The 25,389-nt window shown below is 41.0% G+C and overlaps 1 long non-coding RNA gene across 1 annotated transcript in view; it reads right to left on the bottom strand.

Annotated features, from left to right (window-relative positions):
- The window catches only part of LOC117026802 (uncharacterized), a 112,062-nt gene extending 86,944 nt beyond the window's left edge, over window positions 1–25,118 (bottom strand). Inside the window, exons 1-3 of the long non-coding RNA XR_004423821.1 lie at window positions 24,962–25,118; window positions 18,008–18,067; window positions 13,639–13,774 (exon numbers count right to left, since the gene is read on the bottom strand). This is a non-coding gene — a long non-coding RNA (uncharacterized LOC117026802). The remainder of the gene's footprint in view (window positions 1–13,638; window positions 13,775–18,007; window positions 18,068–24,961) is intronic.
- Between the last annotated feature and the right edge of the window lie 271 nt (window positions 25,119–25,389).

Genomic DNA, 25,389 nt, shown 5'->3' with positions numbered 1-25,389 from the left:
ACACAGAAGCTCCACTACTGGGCACCTGAAGAAAAACTTGACCTCTGACCTCTTGCAGGAGCTCCCTATGTCCCTGTGCTCTCTCCTACCTGTTGGTGCTCTTTCAGCATCTACATAATTCTTAACCCATCTGCTTCTCTTCTTCATCGCCAGGATGCTGGGCCAAGCGATCATTATGTCTCACCTGTAGATTCTTCTACTTTGTTTGAAAATGCAAAACTGACTGCCTTAGCAGTTCACGTGTGTTAACGTCCACACTTCAGCAGTTTCCTCATTGTTCTTGGATTCAAATCCTTATGATCGTTCAGAAGACCCAGCAGGGACTCCTGTCACTGTCCCCTTTGCTCTCTCCATGCACTAGTTTTCGCATTTGCTTTCCCCATTGCCTGGAATATTCTGCTTTCTTTCTACCCTCACCCCCAACTATTTCATTCCCCTTCACTCTTCAGGTCTAAGCTCCAATTTCACATCCTCAGGGATCCTTTTTTGGCCCCCCGAGTAGGTCATGTTCTTTGGCCCCGATTAGCACCATATTTCTTCCTGCCAAGGCACTGCCCCAGTTTGTGAAGACACGTTCACTTTGTGTCATCATTTGCTCAGGGCCTCTCTCCCACGAGACCCTCAGATCCATGATGGCAAAACCTACGTCGCCTTGCTCACATTTATACCCACAAAGAATGGCATGAGTTCCAGCCCTTCTCAGGAACTCAGTAAACATTCACTCTTGTCAAAGTTTAACATTCCACAAAGAGAAGGCTAACCTTGTTCCTGCTCCCTGGTTTCCATTCTCCGCTGATCACAACATGCCTTCCAGTCACTCTGCTCTTCTCAAAGTCGCCAATGACTTCCTAACGGTCAGTCCACCATGTTCTTTTAACCAGACCCACAGTGAAGGCACCACTGAGCCCTGTTGGCCACGCTGTCCACTGCCTTCCACGTCCTCCTGACCTCCTGAGTGGACGGCTGCCCTCCTTATCTCTTTGGCCCATTTCCCTGGCTCCGCTCTTCTCACTCCTTAAATGCTGAGCTCCCCTCAGAGTTCTGAACTTCTTGCTCTTATCTTCCAGTCTATCTCACTGACTTCTTCACCTTTGGATACGTCTGAGAATCTGATCAAATTTATGGACGCACTCCACCCAGCACACCAAGTGGAAATTCACAGAAAATGTTGCTTATAATTTCTGGTGGTTATAGAGCCGTGAACCCCAATTGTCTGGGCCACCCTGAATCCCAGTTAAGCAGCCCATACTACCTGCGCTCCCTAGGCACCGTCTCCCACTTCTAACTACTACTTTTGTCTGCTAACTCTCTTCCTAGCCCCAACTACTCTTGAACTCTAGTCCTATTTTCAAAGAGCTATTTCTATCTCTTCCTAGATGTCCCACCAGCACTGTCCAAGGAAACTCATTTATTTCCCCAAACCTGCTGTCTTTTCCTGCTTTCCCTATCTCTAGCAAGGTATCTTTCTGATTTTAAGGAATTCCTATGATTTATCCATGACATCGCTATAAAGTCATCCAGGTTCCTTCCCAGAAAAATAAAAACGAAACTTTAATTTTCTCAATCCAATGTTCAAATAATCTTTCAAAATGCACTCAACATCTTTCCTGTAAACAAACCAATTCCAGAACAAACTAAAAATAAAATGTATACACTTCAAAAAGAGGGACAATGATGGGGGCCGAGCCGGTGGCTCAGGTGATTGGAGCTCCGTGCTCCTAACTCTGAAGGCTGCAGGTTCGATTCCCACATGGGCCAGTGGGCTCTCAACCACAAGGTTGCCGGTTCAACTCCTCGAGTCCTGCAAGGGATGGTGGGCTCTGCCCCCTGCAACTAAGATTGAACACGGCACCTTGAGCTGAGCTGCCTCCCGGATGGCTCAGTTGGCTGGAATGCGTCCTCTCAACCACAAGGTTGCCAGTTTGACTCCCGCAAGGGATGGTGGGCTGTGCCCCCTGCAACTAACAACAGCAACTGGACCTGGAGCTGAGCTGCGCCCTCCACAACTAAGACTGAAAGGACAACAACTTGAAGCTGAACGGCACCCTCCATAACTAAGATTGAAAGGACAACAACTTGACTTGGAAAAAAGTCCTGGAAGTACACACTGTTCCCCAATAAAGTCCTGTTCCCCTTCCCCAATAAAAAAATAAAAAATTAAAAAAAGAGGGACAATGACATCAGATTAGCACCCCACCCACCCCTCAATGCCACCACAGGTATAATAAATGTGCTAAGGGACGAATGAAGAAGATAGTGTCCTCATCATGAAACAGGGAGGAAAAAAAGCTATTCACTTGGCATCGATTCGAACCACAGCACCTGTGTAAGGCCCTCCTATTACACGGAGCCACCCCAGTATCCCAATTATTCTCCAAAACAACAGCTTGGCTGGCCTCCCCCCTGACCTCTAACACTCAGCTCTGCTCGAGTCATTCCACCAACCTGGCATGCGTCTCCACTCTGTTTTGACTTTTCAAATTCTTCCTCAAGGCCCAGAACAAATGACTCATACATGGGCAGTATGTCACCTCTCTATCTACGAGCAGAGCCCAAGCTGTACCTTTTCAACAAAGCCTTCTCCAATTCAATTATGTCAGCAAATACTTCCAGGCACATGTTACGTGTAAAGTGCTGTGTCCCGTGTCGGGGGAGTGTACTAGAACAGGGAGGGGGTAGAAAGATGAAAATGTGTTTATAATCTCTGACTCAATGTGTTTATAATCCAGTAGAACATTTTTTAAAAAACAATACTAAAACTAAGGAAAATGCTGGGCTGAAACACACAGGCATTAGGGTACAAAGTGAGGCAAAAAGAATTTCTTTCCTTTCTCTGAAATTGCATCCTATTTGTACTCCTTCGTGGTTCAATGTCACTCGTGTGCTAATCCATACTCACAAGCGGTATGGAAGCCTCCTACACATGGGGGAACTATATTTCTCCTGTCTCTAGTGAAGCCACAAGAATGAGCCTTTGAGCAGAGGAGAGGTTTGGCAGAGAGCAGAAGAGGCAAGAAGATATCCTATTTAGGGAACAAGTTCTTGTAAAGGTGGCTCACCGCCTATTTATCACGAAATAGCAGCAAATAAGAACCAAGCCTCGAATTAACCAAAACTTTTTACCCTCCACAGAATGAGCCATTGACGCACCAAAGTATATGCTGCTGAACTTTCCATTGTGTTAGCCCGCAAAACTCCTAAATTTGAAGTAAATATTAAATATGTCTTCCCAAATGTTTTCATAGCAATTGAGAAATGCAGTTGAGGACAAATGAATGGCAGGACCCGGTCTAAACACCACCCTGAGGATCCCGTTAAGATGAGAGCAATGGTCAACAGCAAAGTGCGGAGGTCAAGTTCACATACTGCTGTGCGGCAGCCGGGCCGTGGCTCCCGCCAGCCCTTACAGTAGGTGGTTTGCTGGGGCCTGTGAGTCACCCGTGAGGGGAGCTGCAGTTCTCGACCAGTGCTGTAGGCACTGAGATCCGGTATTTGCTTTTAGACCGTGGGAGCAAAGACTAATAAGGAAAATGCAGCACAGCAGCTGGAAAACCAATTCCCTCCGGACTGTCCCAAAGCGCTCCTGCCAAGTCATTTCCCATCCTCAGGACAGGGGAGGTCCCCGAGCATGTGTGCGTTTCTGTCCTTCAGACTCATTTCTTTTGCCTCTCTTATCACTTTACACCCCAGCTTAAAGTGATACTAAGCTCCAACTCCTTCTTGTAACACCAAACATGACAAAAATCCGTCATTAAACACACAGCTCAAAAAATTTCATTTCAGTGTATTTCTTTGATCCTTTTGAACACTACATATTCAGCCATTTTGAGATTCCAGATAATAGACTACGCTAGTGTTAGTTGATACGGTGGCAAGATTGTGCCTCATCCTACCAAGACAATGTCATAATGTTATTCAGTCTTGTCATCTGTGTGACTGAAACGAAAATTCGGACCTCATCAAACACCGCTGGACTGAGCAAGAACTCTACAAGACTAAGAGAAGGCAAATTAACACTCACTTCCTGTCTTGATTTCAAGAGAGTGTGAACAGCTTCAGCAGGAAACGGGCGATTTCCTTGGAAAAACCTCTTGGATTCTAGCAAAAATCCTGAATGATCAGCTGTCGGAAGGATGAATACATTTTAGGGACTAAGGTTTATCATTCAATGCTTAGAATTAAAAGTAATTTTTTGACCAGGCAATATGTTTTTTTAAGTTAGCTCAGTGGTAAATCCATTTCTCTGGATACAAATATCTAGCAACATATCTTAGTTTATTAACATTGATTTTTGTGGCATGCACAGTCTTTCTGTTTCAGTAACATTTCCTCTGAGCTGGTTTTTTCTATGAGATATTAGTTATCAACAACAGGTATTGGCGCGTTCCTATGTAAAGAATGCTGTTCCTGTAGAGAATATAAAGCAAAATTATAATCCAGCTGAGAAAAAGTCTACAAACTAGTGTGGGGGCTAAAAACATAATACTTTTCCTCCCACCTTCTAAGTTCTTCTATCTGGGCTCATCATCAAATTAACAGAGAGATTCACAGGAGAAAATCATATTTTAATACATGCGCATGGGGAATTCACAGACGCATGAAAGTTCCAAAGGCAATGAGGCAACACTGGATACATGAGATATTTTGGACAAAGAAAAAGGGGGGAAAATGGGATTTCAGAAGGAAGAATGGGAGATTTACAGGTAGAGAGGAAGAGCAGAACACACCTGGCAGGTAAACTCTCACTAGACAACTCAGAAACAATAGGACATGGGAATCTGGCTAATAGTCCCCTTGCCTAAAGCCCTGCTACTTACCAGACTTAATTCAAATTAGGCTAAAGGAGAACATCCTAAGGTTTCCTTCCCCAAGCAAGTTTCTCTGTCTGAATCTCTTGGGCAGGAAGTGGGGGAGGGCCAAAGGTTCTTTCTGAGTCTTGTTTCTTAGTAATCAGCTGAAAATCAATATCCCAAAAAGGCAGCTTTCGGGTGGCAAAACTTTGGTTCCCTTCACTAGCTGTGCACAGATGTAAGTAATAAATATGTTGTTTTGATTATTTTCACCCGGTCCAGATCTGTTCGACTTGCAGCTTTTCAGCATGATCCGAGCCCTGTAGCTTCCTTGGCCTAAACATAGGAGGGAACATGTAAAATTCGTAGTATCTCACTTATCTGAGAAGCATTTACATGACAACCTCAGCTAAGTGGAACTCTGCTGAGAAGGCAAAGGGAAAACAAAAAGATATTCAAATAGCAGTGACAAAGAGAACGCACTAACTGGCATATGCACGGCGAAGAGACACAAGGAAAACAAGTGTAACTGCCTGGAGAGAAAAAAAGCTACTAATGTAAAGTCAGTTTGGAGGCAAAAAGTTCTAACACTCTCAAGAGACCTCAGACACCTACCTCTCTGTAAGGGGAGAGAAAAGCTGTGGGCGCGCAGTACTCTCGGCATGCATCCGTTGATGGATGATGGACAACTGCTGTTCTAAGTGATGACCCAAGACCTCAGTAATTAGATAAATTGCATTTCATGTAATTTTCCTTAGGTATGGCTAGAAGTAGAGTAACACTTTACAATTTTTTTCAAAAAGCTTACTATAAAAATGAGTTCCTTACATAATAAAGCAAGCCTCAAACAAGGACAACGGTTCTATTAGTTCTAAAACGGAATCCAGAGTATTTGTGAGTTCCCGCCAAGATGGCAGAGTAAGTAAACACTGTGCTTACTTCCTCTCAGGACCATATCAAAATTACAACTAAACTACAGAACAACTGCCATTAAGAATTCCCTGAAGTCTCCTGAACTGAAGCCCTACAACTAAGGACCTTCAGAAGAAGCCACCTCAAGACTGGTAGGAGGGGCAGAGATGCAGAACGAGCTGGTCCCACACCCACGTGTGACCATTAAAAATCAGGAGGTATATCTCTGCTGAGGAGGACCTCCCCTCCCCTCAAAGGAGCAAGAGGTCCCAGTGCCACACCAGGCTCCCAGCCCAGGGTTCCAGAGTCCTAGAGAGAGGACTCCATAATTTCTGGTTGTGAAAACCAGCGGAGATTGTGGCTGAGTGAGACGGAGGGCAGCTGGAGTCCCAGGCACTCCTCCTAAAGGGACCGTGCACGGACTTACTCACTGATGGACTTACTCACCAACGGAATCGCTGGCTTTGAGCTCCAATGCTGGGGCAGCAGCTGGAGAAGAGACGGGGACATATGGGGATTGGGATGGTGGGGGTACTGAGGTATCTGGCTTCAGGAAGAGGGTGGGAGGGGCAGCGTCATCCCAGAAGGAGGAGCTGGTGGAAGTTTCTTTGTTGAGCCCTCCCCAATCCCTGAATCTCCATCAAGCTGGCCCCGCCCTGGTGATTCTGAGACCACACCCCTGCCCAACTTTCAGGTACATTCAAGCCACTTCCAGTGACTTTTTCATATAAACCGCTACCTTGGCTCATACTGCAGACTTTGCCAGGGTCTCTCAAAGCTTCATGGAACCCAGATGAGCAGCATCTGCTTGAGCATGTCCTCTACCTTGGGCGGAGCAGCCCCAAGCCCAGCATTAGCGGCAACTGGCCTTGGTTTGTAGCTCAGCCCCTTCAGGCACTTACAAGCACTGCACAGGTGGCAGCCATCTGCAGGATTGCTTTGCGGGGCCTACCAAAGCCAGGTGGCCCTGGCTGGGGCATGAGCTGTGGTTGAATTTGACATCCCAGGTGGCCCTGGGGCTAGCATGCCCAGTGTCCAACTTCAAAACAAGCTGGAGCACCCAGCCACCTCCAAGGACAACACACCCAAGGGGCAGACTGGACAGGTACCAGAGCCCTGCTGAGGCAGATCCTGCTCTGTAGGGTCAGCCCCTGCACCACAGCTCCTCCACTGTAGTCAGGGCCAATCCTCACAACCAGTGAGCCCATGGATCAGTCCCTCCCACTGATGGGCAAACAGCAACCAAAGCTCAACTACTACAGGAGGGCACATACAACCCACACAAGGGACACACCTGGAGTGCACGGCTCAGGTGACCAGGAAAACTGCCACTGAGCCCCACAGCACACCTACTACATAAGACCACTTCCTAAGACCGGGAGACACAGCAGCCCTACCTAATGCATAGAAACAAACACAGGGAAGCAACCAAAATGGGGAGACAAAGAAATATGTCCCAAATAAAAGAACAGAACAAAGCTCCACAAAAATAACTAAACAAAATGGAGACAAGCAATCCACCAGACACAGAGTTCCAAACACCGGTTATAAGGATGCTCACTGATCTCAGGAAGAACCTCAACAAAGAGATAGGAAAACAGAAAAGTGGAGATAGAAAACAGAAAAAAGAACACAATAACAAAAATGAAGAATACATTACAGGGAATCAACAGTAGATTAGATGAAGCAGAGGATCAAAGCAGCAAGTTAGAAGATAAGGTAGCAGAAAACACCCAATCAGAACAGCAAAGAGAAAAAAGAATCCAAGAAAAAAATGAGAGTTTAAGGGGCCTCTGGAACAACATCAAACATAACATTCACATTATAGGGGTACCAGCAGGAGAAGAGAGAAAGCAAAGAATTGAAAACCTATTTGAAGAAATAATGATGGAAAACTTCCCTCATCTGGCAAAGGAAACAGATATATACAAGCCCAGGAAGCGCAGAGAGACCCAAACAAGATGAACCCAAACAGGCCCACACCAAGACACATTATAATTAAAATGCCAAAGGTTAAATACCAAGAGAGAATCCTAAAAGCAGCAAGAGAAAAAGTAGTTAGTTACCTACAAGGGAGTTCCCATAGGACTGGCAGCTGATTTCTCAACAGAAATTTTGCAGGCCAGAAGGGATGGGCACAAAATATTCAACATGATGAAAAGCAAGGACCTACAAGATTACTTTACCCAGCAAAGCTATCATTTAGAATGAAAGTACAGATAAAGAGCTTCCCAGACAAGAAAAAGCTAAAGGAGTTCATCACCACCAAACCAGTATTACGTGGAATCTTAGAGGGACTTCTTTAAGATGAAAAAAATCAAAACTATGAATAATAAAATGGCAATAACTACATACCTATGAACAATTACTTTTAATGTAAATGGATTAAATGCTCCAATCAAAATATGGGGGAGCTGAATGGATAATAAAACAAGACCCTTACATATGCTGCCTACAAGAGACTCACTTCAGATTGAAAGACACACAGACTGAAAGTAAAGGGACAGAAAAAGATGTTTCATGAAAATGGAAACAAACAAACAATAAAACCTGGGGTAGAAATACTTATACCAGACAAAACAGACTTTAAAACAAAGACTATAATAAGAGACAAAGAAGGACCTAGTAATCCCACGTCTGGGTATTTATCCAAAGTAACCCAAAACGCTACTTTAAGGGGATGTGCTCATCCATATGTTCATTGCGGCATTAGTTACAATGACCAACATATGAAGGCAACCTGGGTGTCTCTGAACGGATGAAGAAGAGGTGGTACATATACACAATGGAATATTACTATGCCACTAAAAAAGGACGAAATCTTGCCATCTGTGACAACATGGATGGACCTAGAAGGTATTATGCTCAGTGTAGTAAGTCAGACAGTGAAAGACAAATGTCATATGATTTCACTTATAAGTGGAATCTAAAGAACACAATAAACACACAAAACAGAAACAAACTTATAGATACAGAGAACAGTTGGATGGTTATCACATGACGGGGGTTTGGGGATGGGTAAAAAAGTGAATGAGATTAAGAAGTACAAATTGGTTGTTACACAGTAGTCAGGGAAATGTAGTGTATGGCATAAGGAATATAGTCAATAATATTTAATAACTATGTATGGTGTCAGATGGGCACTAGATTTCTCAGGGTGATAGACGGGTGAAGATAGAAAAAGGTGAAGGGATTAAGAAATACAAGTTGGTAGTTAGAATATAGTCATGGGGATGTAAAGAAAAACATAGGAAATACAATCAATAATATGGTAATAACCATGTATAGTGCCAGGTGCGTACTAGTCAGGGGGATCACTTTGTAAATTAGATAAATGTCTAAACACTATGCTGTACACCTGAAATTAATATAAAATAATATTGAATGTCAACTGTAATTGAAATATTAAAAAGGGGGGGAATAAAGGGGAATAAGAGGTTCAGAGTTCCAAGTATAAAACAAATAAGTCTTGGGGATGCGGTATACAGCATAGAAATATAGTCAATAATATTGTGATAGCAGGGTATGGTGTCAGATGGTGGTAACACGGTAATCACTTCTTTAGCATAGGGAATACAATCAATAGTATGGTAATAACGATGTATAGTGCCAGGTGGGTACTGTTGAATGACTATGACGTACACCTGAAAACAATATAATATTATAGGTTAGCTACATTTTTATAAAAATCTTATAAATAAAGTATTTATTACAATTAGGTCATCAAATAAAATAAAATAAAGTACAATGGAATGGAATCCAGGTTACTGTCTACCTGAGGAAAAATGGAATTCTGTTGTGCTCCAGGAGGAAATGGTCAGGTGTAGAATGCTATAGACAAAAGGGCAATCTTAATATTCAGTCCTCGGGCAACACGTGGTACTCCTTCACTACTTATAGAAATTAAAGAAAATTGCTCCTTTGGATTTATTATCTTAGGATTCAAAAATAGACTGGATAACTAATCATCTCAAGTATGGGGAAACGCAGCTCCTTATCTGCCCCTCAAAACTTGCTCTACCCGTGGTCTTGCCATCTCCTCACTGGTAACCCCATCCTTCTGGTCACCCAGGCCCACACCGTGGGAATCATCACTTTCCTTCACATCCCGCACGGTCAATCCATCAGCAAATCTTCTTGGCCTTTCCTTTGAAACAGTTCTAGAATCTGTTTCTCAACAGCCCCCTTACTAACACCGTGGGTCAAATCACCACTATCTTCGTCTGAATTACCGAGGAGCTTCTCAACTAGCCACCCTGCTTTCTGCCCACTCCCTTAAGCCACTTCTCCACATACAGGTCAGAGGAATCCTTTCAAAATGTAAGTCAGATTTACATCCGTCCTCTGCTCAGACGCTCCCAAGGCCCCCTTCTCCTGCAGAGTAAAAGCCACAGTCCTCACTTCCTCTTCCTCTCTCCCAGCTCACTCTGCTCCAGCCTACCAGCCTTCTTAGTGCTGCTTGGAGACGGCTGTGCATGGCTGTTCCCTCTGCCTGGAATGTTCATTCTTCCCCAAATATCCCTCTCCTTTATTCCCTAAGGAGCACTCTTCCCAATGAGCACGAAAACCTCACGCCAGAATGAACTCCCAATTTGGATGCACTTTCCTGCCTGTCTCTTATATTTTCCTTCCAAAATGATAATTACATATTACTCTTGGAGAGAGCTTTAGAGCTTACAAAGTGATTTTGCATATAGAATTTCATTTGATTCTCACAACCGTCCTAGGGAAAGAGGCCTCACAGGTGTTATAATTCCCACTTCACAAGCGATGAAAACAGGGCTCATAAGGTTAAATGAAATTGTGCAATTTCACACAACTGGTAAGAGGAGAGCTGAGTTTAAAACCCGCTTTTAGATTTCTGGTCTACTACCCTTTCCATGAAATCACAAATTTCTTATTTATTTTACATTCCCGGTTTATCAGCCTCAATCCTCTTTCCCTCCTTCCTGACCAGTTCCTTCTCTTATCTATTTTCTTCCCTTCGGGCACTGGAGAACTTATAGACTGGAGAACTTAAGAAGCCCATGAGCTAGGGGTGGGAACATTTACAGAATGATACACAAGTGAACAAAAGATCAACTAGTGCTGAAGGGGACCAAAGTTTTGCCATCCTAAAGTTGCCTTTTTGGGATCTTGATTTTTAAGCTGCTTAGTAAGAAACAAAAGACTCAGAAAGAACCTTGGACCCTCCGCGCTTTCCTGCCTCAGAGAAAAACCTACTCCAGGAAGGGAATCTTGGATGTTCACCGTAGCAGCCTGACTTGAACCGAGTCAGATGGAATGGGAGGGCTTCAAACAGGGGCCTGTTTACTAGATTGCACCCTGTGAGTCATTGTTTCTGGCTGCCCAGCAAAAACTTACCTGCCATGTGTGTTTGGCTCTTCCTCGACAAGCTGCAAATCACCCATTCTCACTTTTGGAATCTAAGATCCCTCCCGCCTTCCCCTTTTCTCCTTTGTCCAAAACGTCATATGTACCCAACGTTGCCTCACTGTCTTTGGAACTTTCTTGCTTATGTGAATTCCTCATTGCATATATTAAAACTTGATTTTCTCCTGTGAATCTGTTTCTGTTAATTTGATTATTAGCCCAGCTAGAAGAACTTAGAAGGTGGGAGGAAAAGTGTTATTTTCTTTAGCCGCCCCCCTCAATGCTTAGTAGGTGAACTCCTAAAGGAACCAATTCAAAATAAACCTATACGGAGCTCACTGTAGATTAATTAAGAACTTTCCAACTGACTTTTGATGATGATTTTGAAGGAAGGGGAGGAGTAAAGAATGACAGGAATGAAGAGTGCAATTTACTCCTTTTTATCAGGCCTGGAACAACATGTACTCCTACAATTTAGGAGGTTTTTTTTTTTTTTTTTAACCACTTAGTCACAGGTTAAGTGAAGCAACCACCAAAAAAAAAAAAAAAAAAATAACTGCAAGTAGAAACCCCCGCACACATGCCGGTCATCAGAGAAATAAACAAATGAATTTCAAAATATGAAACGTAAGAAAATGAAATCATCTGAAAGTAAAAACGACAACTTCAATATCACTTTACCAAAAAGTTCATCTCACAATAAATGTGAAGGAAATAAACAACTCTGAGTCAAGCAAGGCGAACACTCAAACGTGTGCGGACTGTCCCGCCACCTTTCCAGATTTATTCCCGGAGTGCGTGGGCGCGCTGCGCTGCGGCACTAGGCCTTAGCCTCGGTTATCGGGCTGTGATGATGTGTGACCTTAGGAATTCAGAGATGCCATCCTGGACTCATGGGGTTAGGTCTGTTCCAGCCACTGCAAGGCCCCACCTGACTTTCTTATGCTAGAAAGGTTTAGGATTCATTTTCTACCAAGTCAACCTCCCAGAGCAGAGCCAGATCTGAAGCACTTTTTCTCTTAAACAAAGGAGCAGCCATTCCCAAAGGCCAGTCTAACCTGAAATACCAGATTTCCTAATGAGCAGTCGCTCAGAGGCCTGTCCCAGCTCCCCTACCATGTTTAACCCCTTCCTTCCCTCTCTCTGGTCTCCAGAATTCCACCTTCCAATACCATGAAGGTTATTTGAATTTTAAAAATACATATTAGTATCTCTGGTGAAAATCCTCATGTCTAACTTTCTAGATATAAGTACGCATAACATCCCTTTTTACTTCCATAGTTATTCCAGAAAGTACCTAAAAAGAAAACTGTAGGAGGGAATAGATAGAGACACCAAATCATTACAAAGTTGTATATTAATCTTTCTAATTCATAGGCCTTTTTTGATAAAAAGAGGAATGAAATTAATAGTTCTGGTCATTTTTCAAACTATATCACCATGAAATTTGGTCCACAAACAATATGTATCAGACGTCTCTTCAGTTATCTAAAGTCCCTCTATTTTAATTCATTAAACTCTACACATTCCCACCAGTCAATGAAAACATTAAGTTCCAGACTGAGTTTCTTTGATATAAATTGTTGTCCTTTTTAAAAATCAGTCTTTAGACTTCTGGAGTCTTGTGGTTCTTCTTAATCATACTTAATACATTAATATCTAACAGGGTTTTTTCCCTCTAGTGTTTAATGTATGTAGATTTTTAAAAAACATTAGGTATGAAAAGTTTTAGTTACTAAAATTCCTGTGATCTGAAAAACAGTGACATCTGAAACATAAATCTTGTATTAAAAACTAATAAAGAAATGCAAGTGAGAGTTCAGATTTTCCTCCCCTACAAGAGCAAGACATAAGATAGACCGTCCCCATTTCCCCTTTCTCCTTCTCCTTCTTTTTGCCTATGAAGTTAAGAAAGATAAACAAGACAAACACTCGCTGATAGCAAAAGTATGGAGGAAACAAACACTGTTGATAAGGGTATAAATGCACACAACCTGTTTAGAAGGTACAGTAGCAATTAGTACCCAAAGATTTCATCGGTTATTTCCTTTAATCTGATAATTCTGCTTTGGTCAGTATGGTCTAAGGAAGTCATTAAAGATGCACAAAACCTTGGGGTAAAGGAAGTTCATTTCAGCATCATTTAGAATGGCGACAATTGGACTCAACCATGGAAAAACTGGAAAATTAAACTATAATTCCCTGGTGACGATGGTCAAGGAACCAGGCTCCAGAGTCTTTACGTCTCAGTCTGAGTCTGCCATGTGCGTGAACATGACTTCACACGAGCAATGGATTCTTCAGCAACCCAGCAAATGAGTGTAATAAGTTACAGATGATCTACCAATTACTAAAATTCAAAAACCGCATTGAACATTTCTGCCCAAGGGTATAAAAGCCCTTTCAGTTTTTCATTTTCCTGAGTAAAACTCTACCAACGAATAACAATTTGTTACAATTGATTTTTAACCTTATCCCCTTCTTTATCTTACGAATGAAGTCAGCAATAACAAACATCATGAAGTTTTAAAGCATTTTCTCAAATAAAATCAATGGAACTCACATCATGGCTTCTTCATGGAATGAACAAATCGCTCAGTAAACGTCAGCTGGTTACAGCCAGTGTTCCAAGAGTTTTCTGTGCACTGATTCTTCACTAAAGTGGATATAGTTGTGATCCCCATATTCGGATGAATGACCTGAAAGTACACATTGCATCAGCAATGTACCCAGACAACGCAGCTAGGAAATGGCAAAGCCCAATTTGAAACCCAGGCAGTTGGCATCAGAGCCCGAGGTCTCAACCACGGTGCCACACCGCTATTAAAATACAATTATTAGATACAAATGTAATAATTAAAGCTTAAGTAACCTAGATTGATATTGAAAATGCACTGAGATTTTGGTTAAATCGAAGCAGGGAGAGGGGAAGAGAGTTTATCAAGGAAGTGATGGAGCCTCGGGGAAGGCAGGCAGGCAGGCTGAAGAAGAACGTTCCAGGCCCAGCGCACAGTGTGATCCAGAGGTCAGACCTAGGACTAAGTGGCTTGTCCCTGAGGCTGGAATACCAGCGATAATGCAGAAGGGAGGGTGGGCAAGAGTTCAAAGGTGAGGCCTCTGTGTTTCATCTTGTCCTTACCCTTATTTTGTGTCTATGTTTTATCTTGTCCTTTTTTGTTTCTTCCCAGGAGAAACGAAGATGGAAGGAGGTTAAGTGGGAGTGAGGTGATGAGCTATATGTTTTGGAAAACACCATCAGTAGTTTGGATTGGCAGTAGTGTGGATTGGAGAATGGAAGCTCCTGGACTCAAGGAGACCAGTTAAAAGGCAAGAGATAAAGTAGCTGCAGGGCAGTGGGATTGGAGAGGAAGGGACAGATTAAGAGTTTTATTTAGCAGATAGAATTCAGGCTAGGATCACCGATTAGATGTGAGGGATTAAAGGAACAGTGACGAGCAGATAATTGACTAAATTACTTAATTCCTAAACATAAGAGGTACCACACTAAGTAAACTAGGTTTTGGCAGACCACTTAAATTTCAAAGAGGAAAATTCACTTTTTTCCTTCCTTCTATTTTCCCTCCTTATAATAATATCCTGAGTCACATTTATTCTGTTTTTTAATTACTAGATTGCCTCATAACAAACAAAAGACAGAATTTGTTTCTCAACCATCTTTCCATAATTAAACTTCTTTTGAATTTGTTAAGGACCCAAGAACTCAATTGAATACAGACAATTCCTGGTAACTTTGTTTTTGAAACCATAAAAGTCATTTTTAAAGGATAGACCTGATTCTGATTTAGAAATTCAAATACCATAAAAAAAAATCTTCACTTTACCCCTATCCAACTTTATCCTTTAAGTGATCAATTCAATTTTATAAAATACACTTAAACGTATACAATTATAAATGCATGTTCTGGAGGATAATTAAACAACCAGGTTGACTATCTTAGTCGATATTAAATGTGTCTTTGTCTTATCAAAACGGCGATTCAATTCTAACTCAGGATAGCAAGTTGTCAAAATAATTTTCAAAGACATCCTATTATGATGTGTAATAAATATACATTTAAATTAAATAATAGAAGGCTTGGAAACTCCCGAAACACTAAAAAACAATTATCCCCACAGAACCCGAAAGCGGCATCTGAAAACCCCATACTAGAAACAGTATGATGACACACCAGAGAGGCATGTAACGCGTGTACTGTTCTCAATGGCAGGACTCAGATCTCTGCTAAAGCTGCATGTCCCGACCTCCCTGGCGAGGAGGCTGAATTACAGCCTAATTACACCCAGAGAAGAAGGCTTTGTCTCTCTCTGCTCCCAGGAGATTCCAAGGTAAAGCTGGAATTGTAATTTGCTAGATGGCCAAGACTGAGCGTAGCTTTTGCACCATCCTCTGAAGTAAAAGTTAAGTATATAAAGGAAAAGCTTTAATGGAAATATAAGACATCAAAGCAATTACAAAGAAAGCTGTTTTTGAAAAAAATGTGAGAGTACATTTAAAGTATAATCTATATCCAGTAACATTCCCTTTTGGCAATAACTGCTGTGCTAATGGGAGTAAGAAAAGGTGTTTGAAGTCAGACAGACCCCTACTATTTAGGGGCTCTGTAACCTGGGGCTAGTCTCTCAACCTGACACCTCATTTCCTTCATCTGCAAAATGGGGGTAATTATACCTACTTGTAAGAGATGGTATAAAGATTAAATGAAATAATGTGTGTAAATAAATCTACCACAATGCCTGGCACACAACCGGCTCCCATAAACGGTCATTACAATAGTTTGTCTGAAGGTTCTTTATTGACCTTGTATTTCTAAAAAATGAGTTATTAGGGATTTTTCTCCCCTTTTAGCACCAAGTGAGGCAAAGTAGATTCTTCTCCTTCTGCCTGCCCAATACTACCTCATCTTATAATTTGAATCATAGCAAAAGCAAAAAACCCTGAGTGCCTACTGTATTCAGACAGTATCGTGCTAAGTGCTATGGAAACACAAGAGAAGAGAAGGGACGGCATCTGCCATCAGAGGTCCTGCAATACAAGCAAGGAGGTGAGACCGCCATAGATGAAACAACTAGAATGAAGGATATATATATGTGTGTGTATGTGTGTGTTATATGTGTGTCACATATGTCATATATATGTCATATGTGCATCATATATATGCGTCATATGTGTGTGTGTCATATATATGTATCATGTATATATGGTACAGGGTGAGATTACATGATACCAATTGAATTACCAGGATGAATCACTCACAAATGGGAAAACAGATATGGGTTAGAGCAGTGATTCTCAAACTATCGATGGTGAGGATCACTTTTAATTTTCAATCCATCGTGAACCAACAAGTGGTCCTACCGCCCAGACAGCAGCACAACTCATGCTATATCCAACTCATCATGTCAGTTCAGCTGCACCCAGAGTTATGCCCTGTCCACACACTCACTCGTGGACCATGTGTCTGGATTTTTGGGTAATGCTAAATTGCCCAGAAGTCTCTAAATGCTTACTCTTAATACCTCTACTCATCTTGTTGCAGACCAGTAACAAACAGTTTTGGAACTAATTTTGAACTAGTAGTCAGTGGATTACTCTCTGAGTCGTCTCAAGCTGGACCTAAAGAGGTAGGTTTAGATTGTTCGAGGGGCTTCCAGAACGAGGAGTGGACGATGGATAAAGCAAGGGTCTAGATGCTGGAATAAGCTCTGCATGAACTGGGATAATTATTTTTATCAGAAATGGAACAAACCAGTAGAATTTGAAGCAGGGTATAGATATATCTATAGGGATAGGTATAGACATACCTGCTTTTCAAAATGCAAGGGAACAAGTCTTTCAGTAGGCATCCCAAAAGCTATAGAAAGGAGAAGATCTACGTGAAGTTTTCCAAACCCACTGCCTAGTTGGCTTATTGGCTCCTGAGGACTAGAATCCAGAAGTACACTCCTCGGTCAGAACAGTCAACATTTCCTATGTCTGTGCACACATCTCAGGAATCCTGTTCGTCATCAAAGGGAAGGACGCAGGAACGAGTTCGGGGTTTGGGTCAAGCTCTGCCTGTCAAGAACAAATGAGCTCAGGCTCTTGAGCCCCACGACTGGGGTCCAACCCTGACCTCTCGTTGACCAGCTATGCCACCTGGGGCAAATGTCTTCAACTCCCTTTGCTCCCAATTCCTCAACTGGAACATGGGGACAACTACAGCATGTTCCTCAAAGGGCTGTTATGAGGACTGAATGAGGAACACGTGCAAATCCTTTAGAACAGTGTCTGGCACACTGCAAGTGTTAGCAAGTACTACTACTACTGCTGCTGCTACTGCTACTGCTGCTACTACTACTGCTGCTGCTACTACTACTGCTGCTACTGCTGCTACTGCTGTTACTACTACTGTTACTACTACTGCTAGTACTACTAGACTTTTCTCCGCAGCACGTCATCCCCAGGCCAAGTTCAGAGGTGTTTGAGAAGTCCTAATCCAATACTCTCGAACTTGGACAATGAACCCATGGTATTCAAAAGTCCCGGGTCTGAGCAAAGCCCTTGGGAAGTATTCTTTCCTTGGCCCTCTTTTCCAAGTTAGTTGCTACTCAGACCTTTCAAAGCCCAGTTCAAATGTCACATCCTCAAGTAAGCTGTACGCATCAGGAATTGGTTTGACTGTGTGTAGTAGAAACCCATCTCCTGTGGCTTAGTCAGAAAGGGGCTCATTGTCACCAATGAACAAGAAGCAGGGACAGAAAATCCAGGCCAGGTGCAGTAGGGCCTAGATGTCAGAAAGCCCCGGGCTCTACCATTGTCAGCACGTGACTACAATCCTCACGTCACTCCAGGGACATCTCCTAGCGGCAGGAAGTGGAAGGAAGAGCTGAGGACGGAAAGGTGGTGCCTAACGCAAGAAAACAACACTCACCCAGCACTCCGTCCGCTTCTCCCATCTCTCTGGTTACGCCTGGGTCATCACTGGACATCCCTAGGTGCAAGGGGGGTACAAAAACGGAGTTTTTAAGGTGGCTATCCTGCTGATCCAAATAAAATCGGGGTTCTGTTGGTAACAAAAAAGGAACAAATGATTATTGGGAGGCAACCAGCAAAGCTTTCCTTGACCCCTAAGACTAGCTCAGGTTCCACTGTAAGATAATTTCATAGCATTGTATACTCACTCTTCCTTTGTGTGTCACTTACATGTAAGTTGTAATTCAATAATTTCTTATGTAAATAATTTTTAATACCTATGTCACAACAGAACATAAGCTTTGGGAAAGCAGGAACTGTGTCTCTCCAGCTCGGCTCACCCCAGGACCCCAGTGCCTTGTATATAGTAATACGCAGAAAACAAATAGGTACAAAATCAGTAAACAAACCACTTAATAAAAGCTCCTTGATATACTTATTAACTGTACGCAATTAACTTCACTTTTTTCTGGTTTAAGCTCCGACTAGAAATATTTACATGCCTTATAAGGTTAATGTTATGAAGAATATGTGAGAAGAAAATCAAGAAACACTAAGAAAATATTTTGGATAAAAATTTGATACATGTGGTAAAGAGAAAAACAGAGCCGTAGTATTCATAAGGGATATGCTCTAAGGGCATGGGAATCAAGCAATGTCACACAGGAGAATGCCAGAAATATAACCATATGATTTGGTAATAAATATGGGAGGTAGGGACATATTTAGATATGGTTGCCTTTCTCTTCTTTCTTTCCTCCCAGTAAAAGAGAGACAACTTTTTTAATAAACTGAATTAAACTACTCAGGGGAGCTCATTTACCAATAGAAGGTTATTTCCCTTCATTCATTTAACCAACGCTTGTGGGAACATGCACCATACGAGGTCCTAGAAGCACAACAATTATTGAACAAATATAGTCTTGACCTGCATGGCACTTATGTGCCAGTTGGGGTAGTGGGGCAAAAAAATAAAGAGTAAACAGATTTACTGCTGGTGATAAATGCTGTATGGTGCTGTGACACAGAATAACGAAAGGGAGGTCACATTTAAACCAAAAACGAGAAGACAACCATTAGAACAACCAGGGAAAGAACACCAGGTGGCCAGACGTGATGGGCAAGAGGAGAGCAACTTGATATGGTCCCCTTCTCGGATTACATCTCCTGCTACTTGCCTTCACTCCCTGGCCAACCCCATTGTTATGTGAACATGCCAAACACACTCTTGCCTCAGGCCCTTTACACGTACTGTCGTCCCCCAGTCTACTTAGTAAACACTCTTCCCCTACATCTTCCTGTTCCCTCTGATTCAGATCTCTGCTCAATAAAGCAACCAGAAAATGGGTGATGCTACAATCATAGTCACTCTTGTATTAATTCAGTACCTATTTATTGAGTGCCCTCTGTGTGCCAGGCACTGTTCTAGGCCCTGGGAATATAGTGGTCAGATGCAAGATGAATTTCCTGCTCTCATAGGTCCTACATTCTAGTTAGGGAAATGGACAGTGGTAAACAAACGTAAAATGTGCTAAAACAACAAACAGCATAAGTGGAGGAGAGTGGTGAGTAGAAGTCTCTTTGAAGAACTAAGTTCTGAGCAGAGAGTTCGGAGATCTAAGTAAGCCATGAGAAGATTAGGGGAAGGAGACCGAGGCAAAGACAAGCAAATACTTAGGTCTTAAGGCAAAACTATCTCAAAAAACCACAAGAAGATAGCTCAACAAAGCTGTTAAAAATTATATAAACCTTTTAAAAATTTTTATATAAAAACATTTTATAGAATTTTATATTAAAATTATATAAAAATGTTGTGTCCTCCAAAAAGAAATATTGAAGTCCCAGCCCCTAGTACCTTAAGATGAGATCTTATTTGGAAAAGAGGTCTTAAAGACGTAATTGGTTAAGATGGGATCACACTGGAGTAGGGTGGGCCCTAATCCAATATGACTGGTGTCCTTATAAGAAGATCGGGCATTTGAAGATGGAGCAGAGACTGACGCAGCTGCAAGTCAAGGAACACCAACGATTGACAGCCACCAACAGAAGCTGGAAAGCGCAAGGAAGGATCCTACCTGGAGTCTTAGGGAGCCTGGCCCTGCCGACACCTTGGTTTTGGACTTCTGGCCTCCAGAACTATGAGGCAATAAATTTCTATTGTTTTAAGCCATGTGGTACATTGTCAAGGGAACTCTAGGAAACAAACAGAGATGCCTATGAGACATCCAAGATCTGGAGTTGAGGGGTGAGTTTAGGGCTGAAGATGTAAATTTGGAGATATAATTATAACACCATAAGCAAATAGACTAGACTTCACTACACAGCAAAATTCAACAATCTGTTGTCAACAGGAGTTACATAAACATGGACTGATGTCAACTTTTGAAATAACAATGTGGTCTACATTCTAAGACACCTGCACAAATTTAAGAAGAGCAGAGCAGGTCACCATAGTATCAGATTAAATCAATGCCACAGCAAGAAGCATTAACAGATAAAATCACTGTGTAATGGTAGACCATTAAACAATAAAAACATAAAACTCATTTCATAATCCAATTAATATAATAAAAATGTCATAAATGGAGGAAATACAGCAACTAGACATATATAATGGTAACCAGTGACCTCAATACTTACCAATGAGATATAATTAAATATCAAAGAATTAGACAAAGAAAGGATGATATAATAAGTAGGACAGAATTAGCAAGTATAAAAGGAGAAAACTAAAGAGTAGAACAACGAACTTCCTTTTCAAGCACACAGGTCTCTCTAATAAAAAGTTATCAAATTCTAGAACAGAATTTGGTCATATTCTTAGATCCAAACCACAATAAAAACAGAAAAAGGAACAAAAGGGAAAGTTACCTTGAAATAATTAAAACTTACAAACTATAAAACATCGAAGATGGGATAAAATTCAGAACACATTGGACCATTTTTACAGGAATAAAGATAAATTTAATACCTCAACTTATAGAATTCCGTCTTAAATTAAAAATCATTGGATTGTTTGTTTTCTTGTTCTTGAGTTGTGTGAGTTCTTTATGTAGTTTGGATACTGAAGGAAACTGGACTTTGGGTGGGGAGCACACAGTATACGGATGTCAAATTATAATCTTGTACACCTGAAAATTATACGTTATTAACCAATATTACCCCCCATAAATTTAATTTTTACAATACATAAAGTAACAATTTGTAAAATTAATAATCATGTGCATGAGCAAAGCCAGCCTGGGAACTCCGTCGTCACGCTGATTGCTGTGGTTGGCTTGGCTGATTGGTGAGGCCCAGTGTGTTGTCCCTGGAGCTGAAGCCCCATACGGAGGGAGCAGAGCCAGGCTTTTCATGGAGAAGCCGTTGCTCCCCTTACGGGAACTTTACTAAGTTTTCTTTTCTTTGTCTAAGAAATCCGTTAAGATGCCCATTTTAAAAGAAATCTCAGTGCATCTAAACTCCAGGTCCAAATTTGTATTCCAGGAGCCTGATCATCAGATTTAAAACTGTGTAGAATCCATTTTTAACAAACGATGATCCTCAGACTCCAGTGAGTTTAAGTGGGTGTCTGGCAACGGTGGGGATTTCCTGCCTCCTCTGTTTGATGAAATCTCTAGTTATGACATTGTTATGTCACCAAGACGCATAGCTTGCCAAACCTCATCTTAGACATTTATGTGGGTTTTCCCGAATTCCCTTTAGCAACTTAAATCCTGGATGTTATTGCCAGCTACCAGGGAAATTAAACAGGGAATATTCAGGAAATATAAAGTGACTAACAGTGAGCAGTTGCACGACTCTTTCTCATGGGCAATTTCATGGCTGGGAAACAAACTTAAGGGTACAGTGGAAACAGTAAACTGTTCGCAGACATCCTGAGGTTCAGTCTACAGACATATGGAGAAATTTCTGGTCCTGTTCCTGGAAGGTCTGAATGTTTTTGTGGGAAACGCCTCTGCCTGGAGCTTGCACAATTATATCTTAGTAGTGATGATTAAACACAATCGGACTCGCAAGTTAGCAAAGGCCACCTTCAAAAGTTTTATAGGTATACAATCACCTTTCTCTTAAAAAGAATGAGTTCATAATCCTCTGAAACCAGGACGAACTGTCAAAAGGATCACACTCAGACTTCCTATTCAAACGGAATATGTCACAATCACTGGAGATTGCATTACGATGCCTTCATGAAAAACGGAAAATCTAAACCATAAGTGTGACTCTAAGTACACAGCAGGGAAAATGGTAAGAGATAACGAAGTGTGGACGTTACTGAACAATGGGCCAGAACGACCAGAGACGAGGGAGCCCAAGAAGAAAGCGTAATTCTTAGGGAAGTGCATGGACCATATCGTCCGTCTAAGACCACACGCAAGTGGATGGAAACTGAACAACGGAGGGCCTTTAAACGCAACATACGCCTGCTTGATATGAACTAAAAAGATACATGTGACAACATGGAAAACAGGATATTTTGGCCAGGATCCGAAACTTCTGGAATCCCCTCTGTTTTTAGGTAGAATAAGTATCAAAACATTCAGTGAAAACTTCACTTTTATAATAGGCTTATTTTTATCTTAGATATTTCTGTGGTGCTTGAGTTATTAGTTCCAATATTAGTGTGTGAATGTACCCAACATAGGGAAGTTTTGAAAGTTGAGTAGGTTCTCTCTCTGACCTCCCCCTTCTCTCTATATATATAGATACAAAATAAAACTCTTTAAACACATACTTTTTACTTATGCAAAATGCACTTATCTAAAGTAGATAAAGTTTTGTGCCTCGTAGTCCAGAACAGGGAAACATTTACCTATCTGCCAGATATCTAGGTCCCTGTAAATTTCCAAATTCTCTAGAAGAGAAGACATCTATCTACCATCCATTTTTGTGACATTCTTTCTTATTTTAAACTATTTATATTAAGGTTTTTTTAATCACAAAATAAGTAGCACAGGCTCTCTCTGTCCCTGGTCATCCTGCCACTAACAAAATGAGGGAAAACACTCAATTTATAAAATCCTGCTTGTGTGGAAAGTCCTTTGTACCTACTGACCCCATCTCACAAACTAATAAACTGTTTAACTCTGTTCTAGTCAAACCCTCCAGAATACACATTAGAGCCAGATGGAAATCCCACTGACTAAATTAAAACACACTAATTGGGCATCAAATTTCTCCTGAAAGTGTTCCTTCCCAGCACCACAGATGAGGTATCGTGTGGGTGTCGGATGTACGACTAAGAGGAAATTCATTCTTTCTGTACAAATAAATCATTCAGATTCACTTTACTAAACTTTCTTATTGGCTCCTGGAAATGATCAAATGGAGGATGTGGGAAATTTAACTGCTCCAGCATTCAAAAGTTTTATTCAGTGGGTGGAAACAAGGATAGTCAAAACAAGACAGCTAGATCATTTCTAGATAAGATGTGTTCCTTTGCAAAACAATCCTAGAAAATCAAAGGCTCCATCTGGGATACAGACACACAGACATCCCTACCTCCATATGGATGCATGCAAAAAGGTGTGCAGTTCACATAATATACTACATGTATTAAAGAACTGATCTTAAGACTTTGTTTTAACATTAATTCCTAGATGGTAGCATTACCAAAACACACTGTATAAATTTAATCATACAGTGAGGGAATTCCCATCCACATATTATTCAGGTCCATGAATTGCAATGAATACAATAGTTCTCTGGCTACTGTATAGTTTTCATGATGATTCAAAGATAACTTGAACCTCCAACATTTGTTCAGAATAGCTGACCTGACCCAAATACTACTGATTATGTCTATATAGGCCTTAAAAGACTCTGTATTCCTCAGGTCAAGGTAAACATCAACAGTGACAAATCATGTCAATAGCGTGCACCTTGTTGTGATGAAAATGGCACTTTGTGTCTCTGGTCTGCCTCTCCAGAACCAACAACATCCTAAGAAAAAATATTAGATAAGTTCCAAAAGAGGGACATTCAACAAAATATCTGACCAGTACTCCTCAAAATTGTCAAGATTATCAAAGACAAGGAAAGTCTGAGAAACTGCCATAGTCAAGAGGAGCCTAAAGGGACATGACAACTAAATGTTACATGGTGTCCTGGATGGGCTCCTGGAACAGATAAAGGACATTAGGTAAAAACTAAGGTAATCCGAATAAACGATGGACATTAGCTGATAGTAATGTATCAATATTGGTTCATTCATTTTAAGTACAATGTTAAATAGAGGGAACTAGGTATGGGGTATGTGGGAACTCTGTACTATCTTCTCAGTTTTTCTGTAAATCTAAAACTGTCCTAAAAAATAAAGTCTATTTTGAAAATCCTTACAGCTACTTTTCTAAATGTCATAGCTTCGTGACTACAACTTATTGGTAAATGGTTCAAATATATACCAATAGATAGATACCAACAGATTGATACCAACAGATAAAAATGGAGAAGGGAATAAGACAAAGGTAATAAAATGTTAACATTTGAGGACTCTGGATGAAGGTATCTGAGAATTCTTGGTACTAATCTTATAACTTTTCTAAAAGTCTGAAATTATGTCAAAATTAAAAATTTTTTAAGGCAAAAAATTGTTATAAACAAAAAGAAAAGACATATATGAAAATGGGAAGATATTTGTAACCTATGTGATAGACAATGAATCGATTCCTTAATATATAAATCATAAAAAAAGACAAATGTCACAATAGAAAATATAAATGAACAAGTAAGTAACAAAAAAACAAAAAAAGTATAAGGGCTAGTCGACGACGTGTGTGTGTGTGTGTGTGTGTGTGTGTGTATACATATATATGTATCAATAAGAGAAACGTACATTTTCTTAAAACTGTGATCAAATTTTACCTGATAAATTAGCACTCAAAAACAAATAAAGAAAAAAATTGTAACTAACCAAAAAAATCCAAAGCTGGAGAGTGTATCATTAAATGGGCACTGTATTGCTGGTGGAGGTCCCAATTGGTCCAATACTCTGGTTGCAATTTAGCAAGAGAAAACGCTTTTAAAGATGTTCAGTCTCTTTGACTCGGCATTTCCTTCACTTGATAGAATTTATCCTGAGGAAATAAGCAGAGAAGTGGAAAATTACATACAAGGCAGTTCATTATAACATTATTTATAATAATACGAGCTATGATTAAAAAATACCGTGAATGTTGACATTAAAACAATTTAATACAGTAAAAAACACATTGTCATTAATTCCCCTCAAAATACTCTCCCTCACTTCGAACACACTTATCCCATCATTCTTGCCACTTTCTGAAGCAGTTCTGGAAGTCCTCTTTTATGAGTGTCTTTAGTTGTGCTGTCATGGCTGCC

The sequence above is a fragment of the Rhinolophus ferrumequinum genome, chromosome 9 (genome assembly GCF_004115265.2).
Source record: "Rhinolophus ferrumequinum isolate MPI-CBG mRhiFer1 chromosome 9, mRhiFer1_v1.p, whole genome shotgun sequence".
NCBI lineage: Eukaryota > Metazoa > Chordata > Mammalia > Chiroptera > Rhinolophidae > Rhinolophus > Rhinolophus ferrumequinum.
This window is presented reverse-complemented; position numbering and strand designations above follow the sequence as displayed.